The sequence below is a fragment of the Pseudopipra pipra genome, chromosome 1, assembly GCF_036250125.1.
Source record: "Pseudopipra pipra isolate bDixPip1 chromosome 1, bDixPip1.hap1, whole genome shotgun sequence".
Lineage (NCBI taxonomy): Eukaryota > Metazoa > Chordata > Aves > Passeriformes > Pipridae > Pseudopipra > Pseudopipra pipra.
In genome coordinates, this window is record NC_087549.1 from 139,972,856 (window position 1) to 139,990,882 (window position 18,027).

The 18,027-nt window shown below is 43.8% G+C and overlaps 1 long non-coding RNA gene across 1 annotated transcript; it reads left to right on the forward strand.

Moving 5' to 3' along the window:
• The first annotated feature begins 4,191 nt into the window (after nucleotides 1-4,191).
• Nucleotides 4,192-11,732, forward strand: LOC135421140 (uncharacterized). The gene is made up of 3 exons (XR_010433884.1): nucleotides 4,192-4,300; nucleotides 9,037-9,081; nucleotides 11,641-11,732. It is a non-coding gene; the product is annotated as an uncharacterized LOC135421140 (long non-coding RNA).
• Nucleotides 11,733-18,027: the final 6,295 nt, after the last annotated feature.

The following is an 18,027-nucleotide window of genomic DNA, read 5'->3' on the forward strand; positions in this document are numbered from 1 at the left end:
CTACTGAGCTAAATGACCATTTTGCCTGTGCTCTACTTCCTGACTTTCAGCTATTTTTCTATGCCAGAACTTCTCTCTTACCCTAGTTTCTTAGTTTCCTTAAGAGTCTATGGAGAGACTTTCCTAGATAACCTTTATCAATACATGCATCCCTTCTTTCAAGAACTTTGAGAAATTGGAGAGGCAGTATTTCCAGAAGCCCTGCTGGCTCTTAGCAAGTGTATCATTATCTATGTTTTAAGGTGTTCCCTAATCTGATCTTTTATTGTAACTTCTATTATTTTGGCTGGTACAGACCTCAGGCTTACATGCCTCTAGTGTCCCAGATCCTTCTAACACCTTTCTTAACCTTGATGGCTCTTTTGCTTCATGACATACCAATGAATTGTTTGACAAGGTGGGCACTTGAATCCAAATATCCTTAGGTTATCTTGAATCTCTTGCTGTTTCCTCTTGACAGTCTGGTGGGCCCCATCCCATCTATTTTTGTCATGTTTTCTTCAATGCAATTCCCCTAAATTTTGGAGACACCCTGGCCAAGCATCCTCTCCCAAGAAGATTCCAGCGTGGGAATCTCCCAGTTTCTGCTACAAGAGCCCATGGGCACAAAGAATTCACCTTGCTTCTCTGCAGTGGCCTTGTCCTACCTGACCATTGTTTTTAGGCCCTAGGCTTCATCTGTCCACACAGACCTCTGCCAAACCTTTTGATTCTGATGTGTTGAAGTAGTGCTTAGAGCGGCTTTAATTTCTTTTATGCTGTTGTTCCTTAAACTATTTTATAACCTAATCATATTTTTAAATTTAGACCACTGAATTTACCATTATCATTTGGATAAAGTTTCTTGAATGATGTTTTTGGAAATCAATCAACCTCGTTAATCGGTGATTCAGTCAATCAAACATCTATGCTTTCTCAAGTCTCTCCTGCTGGGAGCTGTGTGTATCACTCTGCTCCCAGTGCGATGTCTGCCATCCAGCACTCTTCATATTGCAGGAAAGATTTAGCTGCCTCAGCTTCTGTTCTCAGTCTCCTCATTTATACAGTTTACATCTTTGCATTTTATCATGTCTGTGAAAGAGTTATGGGGCTCTTTTGCTCAAGAAGGGATGCTAGATCTAAGTGTGTGATGGTTAAAACCTGAAGGGATGTTTCCTTTATGAGATCTTGAACCAACCCAGTACATCACTCTTTCCTGAGAACAGGGCTGGATTTCCTCTATGAAGTCACTAACTTGCTAAAGCCTGGATGCTGCTAGTGGTAGCATCCCAAAACCTAACCTGGGCTTCATGTCTCCACGTGGCAAATAGCCAGGGCACATGAGAGTGACTGAATTAATCTGGTGCAAGCACTTCTCTGCTCATCCTACCCCTATGACTTTTCTCAGTGTTCTGCAGTCATTGCTGCTGTCCCTGTAAGACAGGCAGAAATATAGATTAAATGACACATTATTATTTTTTAGGCCTGAAAAATATAGGTTTAACTGTCCTTAAATATATAAATAGTCCTCAAAAAGGTTTCTGAGAATAATGAAGTCAGCACTGGGGTGCAAGATATTAATCTCTATCTATTTCAATTAAATTTATAGTCCAGTTTTTGGTTCATTTCTGTGAATGTCCTTGCTGGAAGAGCAATCAAGATACACGTTTGCCATCGTTTTTCTCTTAGATCAGTAGTGTTCGTCAACTCAGAAATATTTCAGTTCTGTTTCCTGGTCAGACACGCCTTGAAAATTATATACTTTCAATAGAAAGCATAATTGCATATGTGAAACTAGTGTTCATTTTGCTTTATAACATACTTCTCATAGCCTGTGGTCTACTGTCATCTTTACCCTCTCCCTTACTCCCTTACAACTGTTTTGAGAAAGAAATAACCTCAGAAGTTTGGAACTGTAAAATTTAACTGCCTGTGCCATTTCTAATGCAATCTCTGTCCATATTTCAAGCAAGATGATGCAGCATCGACCACTTCAGCGCCAAATGGACAAATTTTCATAGACTTCTTGGGCAGAAGAGCACCTTGGTCAGCCTGCCTGCCCCATAGCACACAGGGTTCATCTGACAGAGTGAGTCCTGCTGAGATGAGGGAGGGGGGGATGGGACCACACTACCCTTTGGAAATTAAAAACAAAATGAATATTAGAAAGAAACTGAAGGAGTGAGCATCAAACAAGTGCCTCCTCTTCCATCATCTCCTTCTGTTGTCACTGTAATCCCTAATACAAGCTGGCTCAAAATGCAGAGAGCCTTTCACAAGATTATCTGTATCAATGCAGGCTTTGAAGTAAAAGCTGCCGGCATCTCATTACAGACAGAGATCAAACCCTGGAGATTAACGTGGTCCTGGGCCTGCTGGACTTCATTCACACATCACAGAAGTGCTAAGCTATCAAAGTGCAGGGCACTGCCTGTGTGTTACCTTCTCAGCCATAAATCCAGCAGCACACACCCACTGCCATTTATTTTTTTAAACAGTTGAGTCTTTTTGGTCTATAAAGTGCCATTTTCTTCATAAGGCTGAAAGCAGATTGGGAAATTGATATAGTCTAAGATGAAAGATAAATTGAAGTAATATCCTTGGGATATTTGGACCAGAGGCTGACTGCACTTTTTTGGGGGGGTAAAGCAAACAGGAAGTCATTTTAACCATTGACTTGCTCACTAACGGGAAATCCCAGAGTGTAAAGGGCCATCCTGGTGCCAGCCATTTTCTGCTCTCTTCTGGCACTCACGGCTGCTCAGGAAGCACATCAGCCAACAGGGTCAGGGCCTGCTCATAACGGTTTGAATTAAGCTTACAGACAGCATGTCCTCTGCAGCCCATCCCGCCCCAGGCCACTAGGTCCCTTGGGCAGAAGATGTCAAAGGTGGTTTTGCTGCCACCTCAAAATGAGCCGAAGGTGGACCTGACTCCAAAGCCTTTCTAGCTGTTGTCCCATAACTGCATTTAGGACAGGGTTGTGCTAACAATTTGCACCAAAGCTCAAAGGCTCGAGTATGCCAGCTCTCCCCATCACTGCAGCAGCACCTAGGAGCTGTTGACCCTGTTTCTGGGCTGGGATTTGCATCCCATGCTTAGACTTCTGTTGTCATTGCTATGCAGCGAACTCAAAATGGCTGTGAAATGGAACACCAGGATTTGGAGACAATTTTATTCATGAAATCTACGTACATGCTCCCAAGCACTGGTAGAGATGGCTTCCTGTCTGGATGGAATTTTTCCAGATGGATTGACATGTGCACCTTGCTGAAGGACCACTGACAGGGTTCTAAGAAGATCATACTTGGAAGGTTGTTTGTTTTAAGTTAGGATCTCCCACATGCCTAGCAAGCACACCAATATCATGTGCAAGATGTTCCCACCCAAAAGGGAGCGCAAATGATCAGGTTTTCTGAAGCTAGCCAATAAAAACAGGAGAATCAGCTCCACCTGCTACGCCAACATGGGCCTACACACAGTCTTGAAGATAACCAGGACCTGGTGGAAATACCAGTATCTCATCAGGATGAGTTAATTCTGCCTTGCAATTCAGCAGCACCTGGGCTGGCCACCAGCCTCCAGTTTGCAGCTGGGTTGTACCTGGATGACCTGTGTGTGTGATCAAGGTCTGCAAAGCACCCTGCAGACACACCTGATTGTCTGCATCTTTCCCCGGGTACCTTTGACATGGCATCCTTGTCCTTTTATCATCTGAAATAGAGGATGTTCTTTTAAAACACTCATACCTGCAATTTACAACAGAATTTTGACCAAAGAACCACAGCTATACCAAAAACAAACAAAAAACCCAAGACAAATACATTCTTGAGGTGCTCCTGTTTCCTTCTCTCCTTAATACATGAAAAAAAATAGTCATCAGTCATCTCCCTGATTCCTGGTGGATGTGGGTAAAAAACTCCAAGGCTTCTCTTTCTAAAGAAGTCAGAAAGTCATCATGGTGTCCTCTCCAGCTTGTAGATATTTCAAAAGTGTTAAAAAGGGGGCTGTAGTACACTTGCTTGTGCAAGATAATATAATTTTCCTGGATTACTTAGCAGCCTCCTGATACCATATTTAGAAAGACTGTGCAGTGTAGGGTACAGGGATAACTAATGTTGTTTTGCAGAACTTTCTCATATTTTAGTTCCAGTTACATCATAATTGTTGGCATCGTGACATTAGTTTCTGCTGTTGGGGACAGCCTGTGGAATGGAAAGCAGAAATACTGGAGATAGCTTACTGTGGGAAAAGACCTAAGAATGTAGGAAAGAGAAAAGGAGGGGAGGGAAGAAGAAAATTGTGGAGACAAACATTGTTTGTAGGTATTTAAGTAACAGCACTAACTTAACAGCAAATTCTTTGCAGCACTCTGGAAGATTCCTAAAAATACATTTTTATCTCTTTTACTGTTTGAATTCAGCAACCATGAAGTGTGACCCCTCTTTTGACCAGAGGAACCTGCACTTCCAGGGCGCATCTCACCATGGTTCCTGAGCTCCTCAGAGGAGCTCCCATGACCTTCCTGGAAGGGATAGAAATATTATTTGCAATTTCTCACTGGGAGACTGAGACACAGCGGGGGCTAGAGGCTTATCTTCATGGGCAGCTGCATGATATAACTACAGGACTATAGCTCCCCATGTGAGCCCTTATGCTGCAGGGTAAGAGCGCAGACATGAAGAGGGTTAGAAGTATGACTACAGCATTAGCAGTACCCTAATGACTTAAGGAGCCTATGAGGCAGCAGGGACTCCAAAGAGAATTTTCAACAGCCCATCCACTGGAGACCACTTCTATGCAAAACCTGAATATGATCTATGCTATGTAGAGATACCTGAGCTAGTTTTCAATTCAAGGGCTCATTTCATGCACCATATCCACAGCCTCAGGCTTGGGACACACTTTCCTAAGGAGGGACACAAGGTTTTTAGTTCCCTCCCATCTCTGCTCCATTGAAGGGAAGATCTGCTCAGATCTGAGCCTGACATTAGTCAAGTTCAGAACAGATATGCTTGCTTCGATGTGAACCACGAAGTTTTAAAGTACAGTTGACATTTTAAAATTATCAAGAGCTGGAAAACTTTGAAGACATCAATACCCTACGCCATGCTACTCTAGGACAGAGCATAAAGTGGATGAGGGCAGACCCTTTAAGTTTGCAGCTCTCCCAACTCCAGTGTTCCTCCCAACAATGACAAATATCTTCTTAAAGTCCTAACAAGGAAAAACAAAGCCAAGCCAAGCGTACTTTCAGTATGCAATTAGCATAAATATACTTTGTGCTAAACTGACCAGAATTAGAAACAAAGAGCTTGTGAAGGTCCTAATTGTTTCAGAGGGAATACATGTCACGTAGAGAAAGACAAAGGAGAGCTATGTCCAAGAAGACAGTAGAGAGGGGCCAAACCAGCAATTGCCTGAATCCAAAACAGCCCCAGAGGCTGTCTCTGAAGAACTTCCAGTGGAGTCAGCATTGGAATTTGCCAGGGACTTAGCCTAAATCTAGCCACAACCCTTGCAAATCATTGCAAACAATATATCTCAGTTGGCACTATGAACCTGCTGCACTTACTGTGAGAATGGCCACAATTACTGACTTTATTGCTGTAGTCCAGTAGATGAAAGAAGGAACATCAAGCATACCACCAGAAGCACCACATTTAAAGCAAATCTTTGTAATTGCAAGATTTCTTAAGAACAAAAATGTTTGTTTGAAGCTCTTTTTTCTCTTAGCTTGTGGTCAGCAGAGCAAGTAGCAGTATGTGATAATATAGTGAGGGCATAGGGGAGACCTTCAAACTGAATTGATGAAGAATGGCAGCTAACTCTAACCCTCATAACTTCTGAGCCTGCTCTCCCATGGGACTGATAGTGTTTACTCAGACCATCTCTCAGTGGCTCCATATGAGACTTAAAACACAAACTCCTTCATCTGCAAGCCCCATCCCACCCTGCATTGAGAATGTCCATGCATTCTTGTTGCTGTCAGGCAACACCATGGTAACTTTGACCTTGTGGCCAGCTCAAAGCCTGTCCAGGCAGTATTTTGCAGGCAGGGCAGCAGATGGGGAAAGCTCACACTGCCTTTGTGTCCCTTCTGCTTGTGTCTGCTGGGATTTGATGCTGTGCATGCTGCAGGTTTGCCCTCTGGCTCCACAGTGCTGGGTTAGGTCTGTCATCCTTAGGCTTTCAACATGCCCTGAGTGTTCGCAGCCAGGATCCTGAGAGCTTTCTGTATGATGCTGCAGATGGGTCCTTTATCCCCAGCTCAGACTTTCAGACTCCTCTTGATCTAAAGTTTCAAAATTGTCTCTCGGACCAGCTCACCACACTTATGTCCCTCCCCCTTTCCCCATCCCCCAGATAAACAAGGTTTATTTGACTTGGAAAAGAGACAATAGTTTTATTTTTAATTATGAAAGCTGTACTGTACAGAATACCTCTCCTAAGACTGTGCAAAATTGCATTTAGTAATGTTAACAATGAAGTTACAGTGCTGTGATCTGAGACCCAGGAGCCATTTGTTTTACCTTCAAACTGGTTCACGGTTTTCATCACTTCGCTTTGTCACTGAGACTTCCTTTATTTGTTTGTCCCTCTTTCTTTTATATGAGATGCAATCTTTACTATGTAGACAAGAACACAAATATTTAGACACAACTAGAGAAGCTTTCAGATATTTGCTCAGAAATAAATCTTTCTATGAGTCCTTGGTTCAAGATGGAAGCAGGAAGTGATTGCCCATGAAATTCCCCGTGGGTTGGCAAGAGGAAGGGATACTTCATATCTGTCAAAGGATGGCTTTGGGTAAATGGACTGCTGGAAGTAAAACTGATGCTGAAGAGCAACACTTTGGTGAAAGGTTTTGTGAGATTTGGTTTGTTTCCAAGCAACTTGGAGAAAAATCAAAAAGATTCTGTTCATGCGTTGAGACTTTCTTCCAGTAACACACCAAGTGCAAAGGAGAATGTGTATCTCCATGTCAGAAGTACTGTCTAGGTACAACAGATCAGTAACTGTAGTGGCTCTCCTTTCACTTCATTGGATCTTGGCTCAAGCCAAAAGTGAAGTTACCAAAGAGCTCCTTACAGGCTTTAGACCAGACGCACAAATGGCCACTGTGTCTCCAGTTCAGTCCTTATTGCAGCTGCCCAACTTACATGTCAGCTGAGGCAGAGACTGTCCATGAATATGTGCAGGTTAGGATGCAGAAGTTGCAAAGGGTCACAGAATCACAGAATATGCTGAGCTGGAAGGGACCTATAAGGATCATCAAGTCCAACCCTTATCTCTACACAGGACCATGCCCAAGAGTCACATCACGTGCCTGAGAGTATCATCCAAATGCTCCAAATGTAATCAAACCTTCTTTCACTTAGGCTATGTGCAGTTGCATTACTCGGCATTTTGAGAGTACACACAGCTCAGTTGATGCTCAGTAACTGAAGTCTCAGGAATTTGACCTTGTTGTTGGGTTTTCAAATTTTCAAATTCATCCTGTTCTCAAGAGGGACTTAGTTTCCTGTTTCAATGGCTTAATGTGCTTGCTCAGCTTTCCTACATTTCAATGGGTTTCCACTAGAGATATTTTTCCTTTTTGGGTTTTGTGTCTCGTGAGGAGTAAGCAAGTTCAAATTGTCAGTCCAATTTCCAGGCATCAGATGTTCATGCTTCCAGAGTTAGCTGCAAATCCAGAAAGTTTTCTTATAAAATGGCATTGAATAATTTATAATTTAATTTAAAAATTTTACATAAAAGTTGCACATATATGTCTTTTTGTTGATACTTCCCACCTTTAAACACTAATGGTTCTATTTAGGAAACAGAACAGTATTTCACAAAGTATTACAATTCCAGTTTCACTTTGCAGAGGTATATTTTTCTCCAACAAAATAGGACGAATAGCTTCTGTCCATGGCTGCAAGTCATTCATTTAGCAACTGAAACTGCAATACTTCACCCAAGTCTCTTTGTGTACCAGTTTTCTGGAAGGATTCCTCCTGCCTGCCCTTCCGAGTGAGACTCATCTCTCTGCTTTGCAATGGCCAAGAGGCTCAGGAGCCTTCTGAGACCAGCAGGGTTGCCTCTGAAGTGCTCCTACTCAGAGATCAGACCAGCTCATGGCTCCAGCTTAGGACGCTGGGGAAGGGGGTTGAGTTTCTTTGGGTCTTTTAAACCCTTTTGTGTTACTTGGCCATAGAGGCACCATGAGGTCACCTCCTTCTGGATTCCTTGTCTGCATGCCAGCACCTGGTAGCTGAGGACACCAAAGGTATGGTAACTCAGCTTCAGGAAAAACAAAATTAGAAACAGCAGAAGCAGATGCCGAACAGTAGCTGCATCTGGATTTTGGGTGATCGACTCCACATGTATTTTCCCGTTACTACACAATATCCTAAGCAAACATTTTAGTCTTCCTCTGCAGCCCAGGATCTCTTCATGTCTGAAACCTGTCTTGAGCATGTTGAGTGAAACATCTGCTAGACCAGAACTGGTAAGAAATTGGTGATGCAGTGGTTACGTTGCTTATTGGAACCACCTCCCATGTGATAGCTGCACAAACACATTTCACAAAACACATGCTCCACAAGCTGGAGAATGTAAGACAAAAATGTGTAACTTGAGGCACATTGTCCCAGATCCCAGAGATCTGGCCCTTGCTATATTTAGGTTATTAGAATCAGGTCTTGGTCACTCCTGGTTTCAGCAGCTACTAGACAACAAATTGGATGCGAGGAGTTGGGAGTGTTCTCAACTTTTCATTCCTTTCCTTTTTTAATGTTGTTTTTTCCTTTCTGCAGATGTTTTTAATATAGCATTCTGAAATGCTTACAGCTGTCAGTGTCTCATAAGCCTCCAACAGGCCATTTCATACTATTGCTTTATGTCATTAAAACATGTCATACACAGAAATAAAATTATTTGTATGGTTTGCAGTATTTCTGGAATAGTATAATTTTTGTCTGTCAGCATTTATTGTCAATCCTTTTTTACATAAAGGTCTGCATGTGTGGGGAGAGATATACACAAGCATACATATTTTTATTTTTACAGCTCAGTAGGAGAGATGACCCAACAAGAAGCTCTTCTGAACTTCAGGTAATTATTGCAGTGAAAACATCAATGACTTGATAAACTGATTACACAAGTTCTTGCACAGAAGTTCTTGGTCCTTGGATCAAAAAAGTGAGGAAAAGGCAATTTGATTTCTCACAAGAGTAAATCTGCTCGTAAATATAAAGGTTAGATTAAACGTGTATGTTCATTTAACACAATTATTTTAAAAAAATTAACATGAAAGTATTTTAGTAAAAAAAGTGTGGCTTTAATTTCTTTTAATCCTAATTCTGGATAAATAAAAACAGTTATAAGAAATTATAAAAAATAAAAGAAAAGTCAGATTTTCCAAAAAGATGCATCTCTCATTTTAGCACAGCAACAAAGCAGTTCTCTGTGCAAAGCACTTTGCCCTCAGCAGAAGCTACTACTCTATACTTTGAAAGCACTGCCATCACAATTAATTTCCTCAAAGGGGTGCACTAAAAGCTTGGGACCAGAGCAGATATTGAACAAGTTTGAGAAATACGACACTAAATGTTGAGTGGTCCTTCTTATGCTAATAAGCAACTGGCTTTACTGTGCGACTCTTGGCTGACGAAGAGCTGTTCATGTTCCCAAATGCTCCTTTATAATCCTGCAATTATAATCCTGTCCCACAGCCCATTGGGGTTCTGATGTGGCAGCCTGGAGCTTGATAGAGATGGCTACTTTTTTTTTTTTTAATCTTTGAAATGCCCTTTTGTTATCTTCTCAACGACAAGGTGCCATCACACCACGCAGAGCAGTTACAGATGCTTAGTGTCCAACCCTTCTTGGAGGAAATCTCATTGTTGCTGCCCCTTCCTCAACCTTCTCTTTTCCCATTTTGAAGACACTTGCTGTGGCCTCCTGTGTCTCCCCAAGGCTGTCCCATCCTCCTTGCCCTTTTTAAACCCCAGACTCCCAAAAGACAATGGGCCAGTGGTCTAAGGATGCACTGTGGCCGGTGTAGGACTGCTTTCAGCCAGCATAAATTATCTGGAGCTCATCATTGCTGCTGGCCTGGCCTGGCCTTGAAATACTGCTTAAGGTTCTGAAAAGTAGTAGATGAGCTCCTCCACATCACTGTGAATCAGAGGAATTAGAATATTAAACAGCATTTCAGCTGCATGGGAGTATCTCTGACATTGGTGCCTGAGCAGAAGCAAATCTCCAGGAGCCTTAGGCAGTTACCTGTGGCATCATCTGGCTGGAAAATGGCAACTCTGTGCCTAGAGAGAAGGCACCCAGGTAAGTCCTTATCACTCTGGTGATATGGCTTTGGGGAAGTGAGCCTGAGTCCTGACCGTGGTAGAGAGGATAGAACTGCTTGCTGTGTCCCTGCCCATCCCAAGGGCTGTCCTACACCCAGGCAGCATCATAGGTCTCATGAGCACCAAAAACTTTGTTAGCTGTTAGTTCTGGCATCACTGTGAGCTGTCTGACCCAAGCACAGAGGCTGACATGCTAGGAAGAAGGGCTATTCCTATTTTCACAGTGTCTAGTGGGGTGCTGTGCTGGCCCCCGGCAGGAGTGATAAGTCTCCCTGGCAAAGTACATTGCAAGCAAGAGTAGACAACACAGCATGGTGATCTCTTTTCTGGAGCAGCAGTAAGTTGAGTTTGAGTAGGGATGTTAGAGGCTTTGTGGAAAGGAGTTCCTGCTGAGATGACCGCAGAAAAATCTTGAATGATAGAGGGCTCTAGGCACAATGTCTAAGCCTCAGCTCACTTGGGTTCAACCATACTGGTAGAAGAGGGAACAGAGTGCCATAGAAGTACAGACACACAGCCACAGTTGCACACACTCACACACACTCACACACTCACAGTATAATCACAGAGGCCTCATCATGCTGGAATAACAGGGTAAACCCTGGCCACAATGGGTGTCTTAGAGCGGAGCTGTCTCTTTGGGATGTACACAGGAGCTCAAGCAGTGGGGAGACTGCAGATTGCTTCCCTCTTCCCTTGGGCAGGATGGGGAAAGATCTGAAGGCATGGGGCATTTTGAGTGCCCTGGGTTTTCCAGTGACACTGCAGTGAGTCTGCTCAAGGCCAATTCAGGGAACCATGTCTATGTGTGGAAGGGGTCATGTATTTTATGAGACTGGCAGACAGAGCTGAGCAATGCATTTGACCACACAACCTCTTTTTGATGATGAGGAGGTGCCCTCACCCTGTACTGAGCACAAAGTTTCTGTTTCTGCATCAGGCTTGAAAAAGGCATGTATGCTTGTCCATTTTTTCCAGCTCTATTCCCTTTCTCCACAAACCTTGCTTTGCCACCACAGCTCCCACAGTGCTCATGTCATTCAAGGATGGTCACCAGGGATTTACAAGTGACATGATGTTCTCCAATGGTCATTGAAGTGTCTTGGAGCTAGGATTTACTCTGTCAAAGAATAGCCCCTATTTCAAGGTCTGGCTTCCTGTGGCTGAGAGAACACTGGTAGTTCCTGGACACAGCTAAATTGTGGGTGTGTTTATTGGAATTACAAATAGATTTATACAGACGGGTTAGCCTGGTCACTGGGAATTTGTATGGGTAATTATGGGCTCATTATTATCTTCCCTGCAGGGAAGACACATGACCCAGTAGTCTGAGGAAAAAGTTGGGCGCCAGGAACTCCTGGACTCTAATCCCAGCTCTGACACTCCCTTCTCCGGCCCCAGGCAAGTGACTTAACTTTGTGCCTTGGTTTCTCCGTCTGTAAAATAGGGATAATATCTCTGAGGAGTGTTGTGAGGATTAATTAGATAATGTTCACTTAATGCTTTGAAGATATGAAATGTGAAATCTTATTATGCAGCTTGGAATGCTTTCCAGGCTCTTTTGATTTCTGACCGCACGCTTTCATTAGATCACCTCCTTCCCCGCGGAGGTGGATTCGCTTGGGAGCCACCCCAGCTAATTTGGGAGTTGTTTTTTTCCAATAGCTTGGAGCGGTTCCCAAACACTCTGACTCACACCAGCTTGCTGGAGAAGCTGCCTCTGACACCTGACCTGGCTGGGGAACGCCTCTCCTCGGTGTGTGCTGGCTTTCAGGAGACAAGTCAGGGAGTGGCTGGAGACAGGATGAATCAGGTTTAACTGTCTCTAATGAAGCCGGGGATGGATTTTGCCTCTGGACTTCTCCAAAAGCATATGCACTTCTGGGATTCCTGGCTGACCAGGGATGCAAGGAGCAGCTCCTCTCTCACTGTCCTGCCAAAGGTGCAGATGCTTTCTAAGCATCTGAGTAGACTGTATTACTGTCTTGATAATGTGAGGCATGGATGTGTGACATTAAGGCTTTTTTTAAAAGGAATGAAATTATCTGCTCAGTCACTTTCTTTGCACACAATCAGATTCATTAGAAGAGTGATTCCCCGGGAAAATGGAGACTTCTGTGGTGCTAAGTCACTGTTCAGGACACAGTAAGGTCAATTATTGCTCATTAAGCAACAGCCAAAGCAGGTCTTGTTCCTCAAGTCTACTTTTCTGAATTGTTCAGTGGTCCTGTGAGCCGTGTCAGCTGGCTCCTCGGTGGGAACCTGCCCCTTCCCACACGGTCCGCGCTGCACACCTTCATCCAGCATCGTTTCGGCTGCAGCAGCTGTGGTGGCAAGGACAGGTGGGAGTGCAACGGGTGCCATGGCCAATCCAGCTGCTGGGACGGGTGGTCAGAGCCCTGTACATGCTGGGCTGAAACTCAAAAGGCTTAAGAATGCTTTACCTTACCCAGGAACTCCGCAGGCTCCGATAAAAGCACCTCCTCAGCTTTCCAGAGGAAAGGAGTACCTGTGTGTAGCCCCCACCGTCACAGACGATTTGTCACCCTCAGGATTTTGCCTGGAGGTGCTGCGAGGGTTCGATTTCGGCTACACAGAAGCAGGAGCTCCCTCGAGTGGAGTGAACATCCCACTGCAGCGCGGCGGGGTTCGGCGGGGTCCCCCGTCCCGGGACCGCGGGTCCGCGGCGCTCGGGCGGCAGCGGCTTGGCCGGCTCGGGCTGCTCGGGCTGCTCGGGCGGCTCGGACACACAGAACGGTGTTGGGAGGAACAAGCAGCATGGAGATAATTGAAGAAAAACAGTAGCTTTCAGAGCCAGCTCTTGCTTCCTTTGAAATCAGGATCTTCCTCAGGGCAGACAAACTGCTCAGGAAATTAATCCTCACTTCTGGAAAGTGTAGTACAGTCAGAGAAACACAGATTTTTTTTTTAGATTTTGAAATAGTCCCAGTTTATTTGCTCATCCCCTACCTTGAGAGTGAAATTCTTGTTCAGAGAGAGGGCTTTTCTGCTTGCTATTGTCCCCCCCAACATCCTGAGAAAAAGTTTTGTGAGGACATAGGTCTACAAACAGTACTTGGACTGTAAAATTTGTTTGCGTATATCCTCATCTCTAATGACTGCGAAAAGATCAGTTCTTTGCCATACATCTCAACTTTTCATATTACACCAGGCAAGCGAAAGAAATCCCAACAGAAGGGTGGAAAACACCTAGGTGATAGGTGTTCACACTTCACTCTGTAGCTCATCAGTGTGGGAGTATTGTCCTGGGGTATTGGTAGTTGTGAGACAGGTTCTCCACTTTGGGAATGTAGAACATTTAATACCATATCAGCCACAAATAACATAGGTTGCACCTAGGAGCTATCAAACAACTAGAAGAGATTGTGATGTGGTGCAAGGAATTGCTGGTGTGGCACCCTGCTTGAGTGCTTTGTCACGTTCTACATCAAAGAGATGTAAGTCGTATTCCTGAAGAATGCAAGGGAAAGGAGAAGGAGAATGAGCCAAGTACCACCTGGAATCATAGAATCATAGAATACCAGGTTGCAAGGGACCTCAAGATCATCTGGAATAAACTTTCTGGCCAGCTGCTGATAAAAAAAGTTTGTACTAGACATTACTGCAAGACGATAAATGAATTGCAAAAGAAGAATCCAGGAGCATTTCCAGACTGCAAAAGCACATGTCAAGGTGGACATGGACCCCCATCACAGTGGCTGTAATTTGATCCTGGGACTATGGCCAAAGCTTATGGGCTTTCCAGTTCCTGTCCTTTGACTCACTGTATTCCAGATGCTGATAATATTTTAGGCACAGCAACGCAAACTCATGCACAGGGTGCTGTAGCCAGCACCCAGTTAAAGGAAAAATATGTCTGTAGAGAGCAAACCTGTTTCTTTAGCTAAGCTTTGATTATATATGCTATCTGCTAAGTCATTGAAATGTCTTGGAATGAATATATGGAAGAATTATTGTAATTGAATCTAAGTAGTGCTCAAATTAATGTAAATATGACACATCAGCCTAATAATTAAAGTTGTCAGGTATGGGTTTTATTCAGAGCTTGAATTAGGTTCCTGCTTGAACTTGTTTATTTGCCTTGGAGCTTGCAAGGCTGAGCTCAAAAGGCAAAGTATTGTGGGAATACTGAAAACAACACAGAGAGCTCTTCTGCTCTGCTCTGGGGACCTTTTCTCACACCATCTGCAACACTCCTCACTGGGGACTTTGCATTATATGCAGCAGCCCCTTTGTTTCTTTTAGGGAGGCATTTCATAAAGTGTATGTGGTAGCTACAGCCCCAAAAGGTCATCTTTCTCCCAGCCTTCTTCACCAGAGGGCCCTGGCAGAACTCCATGTCTCAGCCTGTCCAGCTCCAGGGGCCAGGACACATGGCTGGAGCAGGCTGGCTCTGCCCAGGGCTGACTGGGCACCTCCCCAGTGCTCCCAGCTCCAGCAAACAGTGTTACTCGAGTTAATTCCCTTGGGAACTGCTGTCTCACCAGTTAGGAGCCACTAAGCTGGGCTCATGTAACCACAAATTTCAGCTGGAATGACCCCTGGAAACAGCCTGGTCGAACTTGCTCTGCTATGCCTGGCCTCAGAACAGGGTGTCTGAAAAAGCACCCTTTAGGAAAGAAAATGATGTGTTCCTATGGATAAAGCAGTTCAGTGTGTGGCTCCAAGCATTTTAATTTTCAAGGTATGATTAGGAAAAAGAGGCTTAGGTTCAGGTTTCAAAGTTGAGAAAACACACTAAGAATAGTAAAATGGTTCCTTTGGAGAAAAAAATTGCTAAATCAACTGGACCACACCTTCAACACATAAAAGCCCAATTAAAAAAAAATGAAAATAAAAGAAAGGCCCTCCAGCCCCCTTCCCTAGCAAAATTATTCTCATTTTTTCTGGGTCACTTGTACTTGCTGTGTGTGTTTAAGTTAGGCAATTGGCTATGAACATAGATGATGCATGCAGTTATGCACAGATGCACATCAAACGTGCACAAATGCATGCATGAATGAGGTCCAGCCAAGCCCTTGTTCCTAATATCCCATGCAAAAGTCAATGTGGGATATAAAAAAATCAGAGGGAAATTATAGCCTCCTTCTGTGTAACATGAAGTCTTGAGCAAGTTCATCGCTTGATCATTCTACATGGCACGTGATTCTGGTGGTTCCTGGTAACATTCACCATGAGGTGGAAACTATCAATGACAAAGTTGCCAAAAATCTCATTTTCCTGTGGAAAATTTTCCATTAGCAGCAGAGAAAGCACAGAGAAACAGAGATGTCACCTAATTTCCTGGAATTGGTGTGGGTAAGTGTCTCTACCAGTGTCTCACCAGTGTATTCCGGGAATCCTGTTTTAAACATAACTTCTAGCCAGAAGACCTCCAAGCAGTCTGAGCACTGCTAGGGAGGCAGTACTGTATTTAGGACAAAGTCCTGCTGTCAGTACAGCACAGCCAGGTGTACCCACAGACAAGGTGGAAAGTTTGGCCTCTTGGTGTGATGAAGAAGAATCATGTGTGTGTGTTGCCACTTCAAGGAAAGCTGACTTGGACAAAGGATCTTTGCTGTCTTGCTCTTTAACCCTGCCTCCTGCCAGCTGGGGGTGAATCCTGAACAAATGATTAAATAAGACCTGATGACATGGGAGAAGACCCAAGACCTTTGCTACATGAAAACCTTGTCCATGCTGCCACTGATGTTGCTACAGGAGGTGGGATGTGGTTTCCATCCAGCCTGCTAGCAGAGCTGGGGCATGGGTGAACAGAGTCAAATTGTCCAGGACAGAAAGAGCAGGAATGGCAAGGATGGACCTTGCCATGAGGGCAGTGAGACTGTCCTGGTGACTTTGGGCTCCTCTGTTTCCTGAGATGACATTACAAGACTAGTATTTGCTGAGATGTTTGGCAGCATTTCCCCCGTAGTTCATGAAAAGGCTTTGTATGAGGGGGCAGCGTAGGCTGCATTGCAGAGAGGCTGCCTTCCCACAATACCAATTAAGTATAATCTCAGTGACTGAACTGTCTTTTTCTGAGTCTGGAGCTGTTTAGCCCATTCAGAAGCATTTTATGCCCTTGCAGTTGAGCCCAGTGGAGCTGAACATAGTTCTTGTTTTTTCTATTTCATAAAGAGCTGAGATCACCAAAGTCCCATTTAGCCACTCTTATATTTAGCATTTCCTCCTGCAGCATCACCATCCCCTGCTCCTCCAGGATCTCAAAACATTTACAAATGGAAGGGGAGAACTCCAAAGTAAGAAAATAGACTAAGCAACATTCCCTCTCTCTTGATGCAGCTATACATGCAGCTATACAGCATTCCTGTACACTCCTTTTTTCTTCTGACAAAAGTAAATAAAACAGAAAACACTTTGGAAAAATGTCCTTGGGGGTCTGCCCACTCAGGCTGAGCACAATGGAGGCTGGCTTTCACCTCCTGGAGAGAGAGTTGTGCTCAGACTCCCTCCCTTCCTTATGTGGTTTTAGTTTGTTTGGGGTTTTTTGTTTGTTTGTTTGTTTTTTCTCGTAAGGCTCTCTTTATAGTGCTAGCTGTGAGGGGTGAGGTTGGAAATTGGTCCAGAAATTTGTTGTTATAATGACTTGGTATATATTGGCTGCTAACAACATCCATGGTACATTACAGGTTTTCTATTGTTGAAGAAAGGGCAGACCCAGCCCGTAGAACTAACCCCAAGCTCAAGGAGAAGTGGACCAAAGACAGAAAAAAATGAAGAGTAACAATTAAAAACCAAAAATCAGTTCTATGTGCTGTTCTCAGCAGGTGAGAGTAGAGCAGGGTACACTGATGCATGGGTGACCTCTAGGCTGTCCCACCCCTAACACCAGCTGGTCACCTGTAGGGATACTCTGCATCCCTGGGTGAAACAGGAGCTACCCATTCTCTGACCTCAAAGTCTGCATCCTCCCTGGCCGTGGCCCTTTGCCTAGCCAAGAGTGGGGTGACTGACACACACAGAGCAGCAGGCACAGCCCTGGGTCATGTGAGGATGTGGCTTGTCTGAGGCCTTAGTCACAAGAGGCAGCATTTAATAGTAGTAAGCATTAATAGAGGCATGGGCTATAAGCATATATGTCACAACATGAAATAATCCCACTGGTGAGGAGCATGGTACAAAATCCTTGCAGTGGGAATTGTCAAAAACATGCTAGGTTGGAGCCAGCCCCTCCTGGTTAGGGCTTGGGTTTGCTTTTCAGATGGTGGTCTTTTGTTGTGGAGAGATATTTCTCTCCTGGAGTCAAAGTGCAAAAACACAATCGTACTTCTATTATGCCCATAACTTGCCTGTGTGATTTTCTACTTTCTTTTTGCTAGTTGATAGATTGCTCTAATGATTGTGTTGACATTTATTTAATGGTATTCACTTGTAATTTCATATAATAAAAGTCTTTTCTCGCTTTGAACTGCAGCATTTTCTCAAATGTGGCCTATGGTGGTTTGCATTTGCTTTATTATTAATTAAAAGTAAAGCCTTTCTTGAGAACATTTCATTGCCATGCAGATGAAGCCAGCACCTTCAAATGGATTTTTTCCATGTTTTATTTCTTTAAATGTATTACCTCCTAAAGCCTGATGAAGTAAGAATTTGAATAACTATTTTTGAAAGGTAGAATTCACTGATAAAGTTCAGATTCTTATCATCTCAATTTAACTACTCTGGCTTA